Genomic DNA, 8,579 nt, shown 5'->3' with positions numbered 1-8,579 from the left:
TTATTGTTTGGGTTAGGGTCAGGGTTAGATTTAGGTTACGTGTTAGGGTTAGGGTATGGGTTAGTGTTAGGATACGGGTTAGGGTTCGTGTACGGGTTAAGGTTGGGGTTAGGGTATGGTTCAGGGTTAGGGTATGGGTAAAGGTTAGGGTACGGGTTACGGTTAGTGTTCGGTTAGGGTTAGGGTACGGGTTAGGGTATGGGTTAGGGTTAGGTTTAGGGTTAAGTGTTGAGTTTAAGGGTTTCGGAGAGCATTAGAGGTTAGGGTTAGGGGTTAGGGGTTAGGGTTAGGGGTAGTGTTAGCGTTAGGGTTAGGGTTAAGGTTTGGGGTTACTGTTAGGGTTTGGGGTTAGGGTTAGGGTTTGGGTTATGGTTAGGGTTAAGGGTAGGGTTAAGGGTTAGGGTTAGGGTTAGTGGTTACGGGTTTTGGTTAGGGTTAGGGGCTAGGTTTTGGGTTAGGGTTAGGGTTCGGGTTAAGGGTTAGGGTTAAGGGTTAGGGTTAGGGGTAGGGTTAGGGGTTAGCGGTTAGGGGGTAGGGCTAGGGTTAGTGGTTAGGTGTTAGGGTTAGTGTTAGTGTTAGGGTTAAGGTTAGGGGTTAAGGTTAGGGTTAGTGTTTAGGGTTGGGTTTGGGTTAGTGTTAGGATTAGGGTTAGGGTTAGGGTTAAGGTTTAGGGTTAAAGGTTAGGGTTAGGTTTAGGGTTAGTGGTTAGGGGTTCAGGTTAGGGTTAGGGGTAGGGGTAGGGGTTAATGTTAGGGTTAGGGGTTAGGGTTAGGTTTTGGTTTAGGGTTAGGGTTAGCGGTTAGGGTTAGGGTTAGGGTTAGGGGTTAGGGTTAGGGTTATGGTTAGGTATGTGTTAGTGTTAGTGTTAGGATACGGGTTAGGGTACGGGGTAGTGTTAGAGTACTGGTTAGGTTATGTTTAGGGGATGGGTTAGTGTATGGGTTAGGGGACGGTCTTAGGGTTAGGGTAAGGGTTAGGGTCTGGGTTAAGGTTGGGGTACAGCTTAGTGTTAGTGTACCTGTTAGGGTTAGGGTACGGGTTTAGTTAGGGTACGGGTTAAGTTTAGGGTTAGTGTTCGGGGTAGGGTTTGGGTTAGGGGTTAGGGTTAGGGTTAGCGTTACGGTTAGGGTTAGGGTTAGGGTTAGGGTTAGGTGTTAGGGTTAAGGCTTAGGGTTAGGATAGGTTTAGTGTTAGGGGTTAGGGGTTAAGGTTAGGGATTCGATTCGATTCAATTTTTTTCGATTCGAATCGATTCGATTCAATTCTTTCAATTCGATTCTTATCGATTGATTCTTTTCGATTAGATAGATTCTTTTCTATTCGATTCAATTTTATTCGATTCGATTCTTTTCGATTCGATTTGATTCGAGTCTTTTTGATTCGATTCGTTTCAATTCAATTCTTTTCAGTTCGATTCGATTCAAATCTTTTTGATGCGATTCAATTCGATTCTTTACGATTCGATTCGAATTTTTTCCTTTCGACTCGATTTTTTACGATTCGATTTGATTCTTATCCATTCGATTTGATTCGATTCTTTTCGATACGATTCGATTCTATTCTTTTCAATTTGATTCTCTTCGATTCAATTCGATTTGATTCTTTTCGACTCGATTCGATTTTTTCGATTCGATTCCTTTTGTTTCGATTCAATTCGATTAAAATCTTTCGTTTCGATTTGATTCTTTTTGATTCGGTTCGATTTTTTTCGATTCGATTTGATTCTTTTCGGTTTGATTCAATTCGATTCGAATGTTTTCGAATCAATTCTATTCTTTTCAATTCGATTCTATTCTCTTCGATTCGATTCTTTTCGATTCGATTTGATTCTTTTCGATTCGATTCGATTCAATTCTGTTCGATTTGATTCGATTCAATTCGATTCGATACTTTTCGATTCGATTCGATTCTTTTCGATTTGATCGCTTCTTTTCAATTCGATTCGATTCGATTTGATTCGATTCTTATCGATTCGATTCGATTATTTTGATTCAATTCGATGCTATTTGAATATTTTCGATTCGATTCGATTGCATTAGATTCGATTATTTTTTATTCAATTCGACTCGATAATTTTTTATTTGATTCGATTCATTTCGGTTCGATTCGATTATTTTCGATTCATTTGAATTCAATTTGATTATTTTCGATTCGACTTGATTGGATTCGATTCGATTATTTTCGACTTGATCCGATTATTTTTGATTCGATTGATTCTTTTTGTTTCGATTCGATTCTTTTCGATTCGATTCGATTCGATTATTTTCGATTCAATTCGGTTCGATTCGATTATTTTCAACTCAATTCGATCGATTCGGTTCAATTATTTTCGATTCGATTCGATTCGATTATTTTCGATTCAATTCGGTTCGATTCGATTATTTTCAACTCAATTCGATCGATTCGGTTCAATTATTTTCGATTCAATTCAATTCGATTATTTTCGATTCAATTCAATGCGAATCGATTATTTTCTATTAGATTCGATTCAATTATCTTCGATTTGATTTGATTCGATTATTTTCAATTCGATTCAATTTTATTATTTTCATTTCGATTCGATTCTATTATTTTCGATTCGATTCGTTTCGTATTGATTCGAATCATTTTGATTCAATTCGATTATTTTCGATTTGAATCGATTCTTTTCTTTTCGATTCGATTCTTTTCTATTTGGTTTGATATTTTCGATTCGAATCGACTCGAATCTTTTTGATTCAAGTATATAAGATTCAATCTGATTCTTTTCGATTCAATTTGATTCGATTCGATATGATTCTTTTTTATTTGATTCGATTCATTTTGATTCGACTCGATTCTTTTCTATTCAATTCTTTTTGATTCAATTAAATAGGATTCTATTCTTTTCGATTCGATTTGATTTGATTCTTTTTGATTCCATACGATTCGATTTGATTCTTTTCAATTTGATTCGATTCAATTCGACACTTTTCAATTCGATCATTTCGATCGATTCGATTCTTTTCATTTCGATTCGATTCTTTTCGATTCGATTCAATTCTTTTCAATTTGATTCGATTCGATCTTTTCGTTTCGATTTGATTCTTTTCTATTTTATTTGATTCGATTCATTTCAATTAGATTCGATACTGTTCGATTCGATTCTTTTCGATTCAAGTCGATTGGAATCAATTCGATTCTTTCGATTCTATTTGATTCGATTCGATACGATTCTTTTCGGTCTGTCGATTCGATTTTTTTCGATTCAGTTCGATTCGATTCTTTTTTATTCGATTTGATTCTTTTCAATTTGATATGATTCGATTCGTTTCAATTTTTTTCGATTCGTGTCGATTCGAATCTATTCGATTCTTTTCTATTCAATTCGATTCGATTCGATTCGATTCGATTCGATTCCATTTGATTCGATTCTTTTCGATTCGATACGATTCAATTCGATTCTTTTTGATTCGATTTTTTCGATTCGATTCTTTTCAATTCGATTCAATTCTTTTATTTTTTTATTTATTTCTGATAGTCACAGAGAGAGAGAGAGGCAGAGACATAGGCAGAGGGAGAAACAGGCTCCATGCACGGGGAGCCTGATGTGGGATTCGATCCCGGATTTCCAGGATCGCGCCCTGGGCCAAAGGCAGGCGCCAAACTGCTGGGCCACCCAGGTATCCCCGATTCGATTCTTTTAAATTTGATTCTTTTCGATTCGATTTGCTTCGCCTCTTGTCGTTTCGATTCGATTATTTTGATTCAATTCGATTCGACTCTTTTCGTTTCGATTATATTCGATTCAATTTGATTCGATACGATTCGATTCTTTTCGATTCGATACCATTCGATTCGATTCTTCTCGAATCGATTCAATTCGATTCTTTTCGATTCGATTTGATTCTTTTCGATTTGATTCGATTCGATCATTTGGATTCAATTTGTTACATTTTGATTCGATTCTTTTCGATTCGATTCAATTCAATTCTTTTGGATTTAATTGGATTCGTTTAGATAATTTTTGATTCGATTCGATCCTTTTACCCTAGCTTTGATTTGATTCTACTCAATTCAATTCATTTCGATTCTTCTTGATTCAATTCTTTTTGATTCAGTTTGATTCTTTTCGATTCAATTTGATTCTTTTCGATTTGATTCGATTTGATCATTTGTATTCGATTTGTTACATTTTGATTCGGTTCTTTTCGATTCGATTCGGTTCAATTCTTTTGGATTTAATTGGATTCATTTAGATAATTTTTGATTCGATTCGATTCTTTTACCCTAGCTTCGATTTGATTCTACTCGATTAAATTCATTTCGATTCTTCTTGATTCAATTCTTTTCGATTCTTTTTGATTCGGTTTGATTCTTTTCGATTCAATTCGATTCTTTTCGATTCAATTTGATTCGATTTAATTGTTTTTGAATCCATTTGATTCGATTCAATTATTTTCGATTCGACTCGATTTGATTCGATTCGATTATCGATTCGATTCAATTCCAATTATTTTCGATTCGATTCGATTCGATTATTTTTTATTCAATTCAATTCAATTATTTTTGATTCGATGCAATTTGATTCGATTCTTCTCATTTCAATTCAATTCGATTCTTTCGAATTCGATTCGATTCGATTCTTTTCGTTTCGATTCAATTTTTTTCGATTTGATTCAATTCTTTTCAATTCGATTTGATATTCTTCAATTCAATTCTTTTCGATTAATTTCGATTCGATTCAATTCCATTCGATTCGATTCTTTTGGATTCGATTCGATTCAATACGATTCGATCGATTCTTTTCGATGATTTTTTTGATTCGATTCCATTCTTTTTGATTCGATTGATTCGAATCTTTCATTTTATTTTATTTTTAAAATTTTTTATTTATTTATGATAGTCACAGAGAGAGAGACAGACACAGGCAGAGGGAGAAGCAGGCTCCATGCAGCGGAAGCCCGACGTGGGATTCGATCCCGGGTCTCCAGGATCGCGTCCTGGGCCAAAGGCAGGCCCCAAACCGCTGCGCCATTCAGGGATCCCCTGATTCGAATCTTTTAGATTTGATTTGATACGATTCTTTTCAATTCGATTTGATTCGATTCGATTCATTTCGATTTGTTTCGATTCTCTTTGATGTTTTTTGATTCGATCTTTTCAATCGATTTAATTCGATTCAATTCATTTTGATTCGATTTGATTCGAATTTTTCGATTCTATTCTTTTCAATTCGATTCTTTTCGATTTGATTCGATTCGATTTTTTTCTATTAGATTCTTTTTGATTCGATTCGACTTGACTCTTCGTTTCGATTTGATTCTTTTCGATTCGATTTGATTCTTTTCGTTTCGATTAGATTCTTTTCGATTAGATTCTTTTCGATTCGATTCGATTCTTTTTGATTCAATATGATTCGATCGATTCTTTTCAATATGAATCAATTCGATTCCATTCTTTTTGATTCGATTTGATTCGATTCTTTTAGATTTGATTTGATACGATTCTTTTCAATTCGATTCGATTCGTTTCGATTCATTTCGATTCTCTTTGATGTTTTTTGATTTGATCTTTTCAATCAATTTGATTCGATTCGATTCATTTCGATTCGATTCGATTCGAATTTTTCTATTCTATTCTTTTCAATTCGATTCTTTTCGATACGATTCGATTCGATTTTTTTCTATTCGATTCTTTTCGATTTGATTCAATTCGTCTCTTTTCGTTTTGATTCTATTCTTTTCGATTCGATTTGATTCTTTTCGTTTCGATTAGATTCTCTTCGATTCGATTCTTTTTGATTCAATTCTTTTCGATTCGATTCGATTTGATTCTTCTCCATTCGATTCGATTCGATTCTTTTCGATTCGATTCGATAAGATTCTTTTCATTCGATTCAATTCTGTTCGATTCTATTCTATTCTATTCGATTAGATTCGATTATTTTCAGTTCGATTCTATTCGATTCTTTTCGTTTCAATTCGATTTTTTTCGATTTGATTCGATTCGATCATTTGGATTCAATTTGTTACATTTCGATTCGATTCTTTTTGATTCAGTTCGATTAGATTCTTTTCAATTCAATTCGATTTGATTCGATTCTTTTCAATTCGATATGATTCGATTCGATTCTTTTCTATTCGATTCAACTCAACTTGATTCTATTAGATTCGATTTTTTCGATTCGATTCTTTTCAATTCGATTCGATTAGATTCTTTTCGTTTCAATTAGATTCTTTTCTATTTTATTTGATTCGATTCTTATCAATTCGATTCGGTACTGTTCGATTCGATTCTTTTCGATTCAATTCGATTGGAATCGATTCTTTTCGATTCAATTCGATATGATTCGATTCTTTTCGATTCAATTCGATACGATTTGATTCTTTTCGATTCTATTCGATTCTTTTCATTTTGATTCGATTCGATTCGACGCTATTCAATTTGATTCTTTTCGATTCGATTCGATTCGTTTCGATGCTATTCAATTCGATTCTTTTCGATTCGATTTGATAATATTTGATTCGATTTAATTCGATTGTTTTCAATTCGTTTTGATTCTTTTCATTGTATTCGACTCAATTCTATTCGATTTGATTCGATACGATTCGATTCTTTTTGATTCGATTCGAATCTTTTCGATTCTATTCGATTTGATTCTTTTCAATTCAATTCGATATGATTCGATTCTTTTCGATTCAATGATACCATTCGATTTGATTCTATTCGATTAGATTCCTTTCTTTTCGGTTCGATTTGATTCTTTTCGATTCGATTCTTTTCAATTCGAATCGATTATGTTCCATTGGATTCTTTACGATTCAATTCGATTCAATACGATTCTTTTCGATTTGATTTGATTCATTTTGATTCGATTCGATTCTTTTCGATTCAATTCGATTCGATTCATTTGATTCAATTAAATACGATTCTATTCTTTTCGATTCAATTCGATTTGATTTTTTTGATTCGATACGATTCGATTAGATTCTTTTCGATTTGATTCAATGATTCTTTTCAATTCGATTCGATTCGTTTTGATTCGTTTTGATTCTCTTTGATTTTTTTGATTCGATCTTTTCAATCGATTTGATTCGATTCGATTCTTTTCGATTCAATTCTTTTCGATTCGATTTGATTCTTTTCGATTCGATTCGATTTGATTCTTTTCGTTTACATTCGATTCTTTTCGATTCGAATCTTTTCGTTTCGATTAGATTCTCTACAATTCGATTCTTTGGATTCGATTCTTTTTGATTCAATTCGATTTGATTCTTTTCGATTCGATTCGATTCGATTCTTTTCAATTCGAATCGATTCAATACGATTCGATTACTTTTGGTTCGATGCAATTTGATTCGATTTTTTTCTAATTGATTTGATTCGATTCGATTATTTTCGATTCAACTCGATTAGATTCAATTCGATTATCGATTCAATTCAATTCCAATTATTCTCGATTCAATTCGATTCGATTATTTTTTATTCATTTCAATTATTTTCGATTCGATGTGATTCGATTCGATTCTTTTTGATTCAATCAATTCGATTTGATTCTTTTCAATTCGATTCGATTCTTTTCGATTTGATTGCATTCGATTCAATTCTTTTCGATTCAATTCGATTCCATTCTTTTCGATTCGATTCGATTCTTTTCATTACGGTTCAATTCGATTCGATTCTTTTCAATTCGATTTGATTCTTTTCGGTTCGCTTCGATTCTATTCTTTACGATTCAATTCGATTATTTTGTATTCTTTACGATTCAATTTGATTCGATTATTTTCGATTCGATTAGATTCAATTTGATTCGTTTTTTTCGAATCGATTCAATTCTTTTCGATTCCACTCCTTTCGACTTGATTTATTTGGATTCTATTCTTTTCGACTCGATTAGATTCTATTCTTTTCAATTCGATTCGATTCTTTTTGATTCGTTTCTTTTCGATTCTATTCGAATATTTTCATTTCGATTAGATTCTTTTCGATTCAATTCGATTCTATTCGAAACTCTTAGATTCAATTCTTTTTGATTCGATTCGATTTGATTGTTTTCGATTCGATTCAATTCAATTCTTTTCGATTCGATTCAATTCTTTTCATTTTTTTCCATTCGATTCTTTTTATTTGATGTTTCGATTATTTTCGATTCGATTTGATTCGATTCTTTTCCATTCGATTCGATATTTTCGATTCGATTCAATTCTTTTTTTATTAGATTTCTTCGATTCTTTTCGATTCATTTCGATTCGATTTTTTTCATTTCGATTCGATAGTTTTTGGTTCGTTTCTTTTTGATTCGATTCGATTAGAATCTTATGATTCAAGTCTTTTTGATTCGAATTCCTTTCTTTACAAACGATTCGATTCGATTAGATTCTTTTCGATTCGATTCGATTCTTTTCCATTCGATTCGATATTTTCGATTCGATTCGACTCTTTATTAGATTTTTTCGATTCTTTCCTATTCGATTTGATTCGATTCTTTTCGATTTGATTTGATTCTTTTCTATTCGATACAATTCGATTTGATCCTTTTTGATTCGATTCTTTTCAATTCGATTCGATTCGATTCTTATATTCAATTCGATTTGATCTTTTTTCGATTCAATTCGATT

This window comes from Canis aureus, chromosome 23 (genome assembly GCF_053574225.1).
Source record: "Canis aureus isolate CA01 chromosome 23, VMU_Caureus_v.1.0, whole genome shotgun sequence".
Lineage (NCBI taxonomy): Eukaryota > Metazoa > Chordata > Mammalia > Carnivora > Canidae > Canis > Canis aureus.
This window is presented reverse-complemented; position numbering follows the sequence as displayed.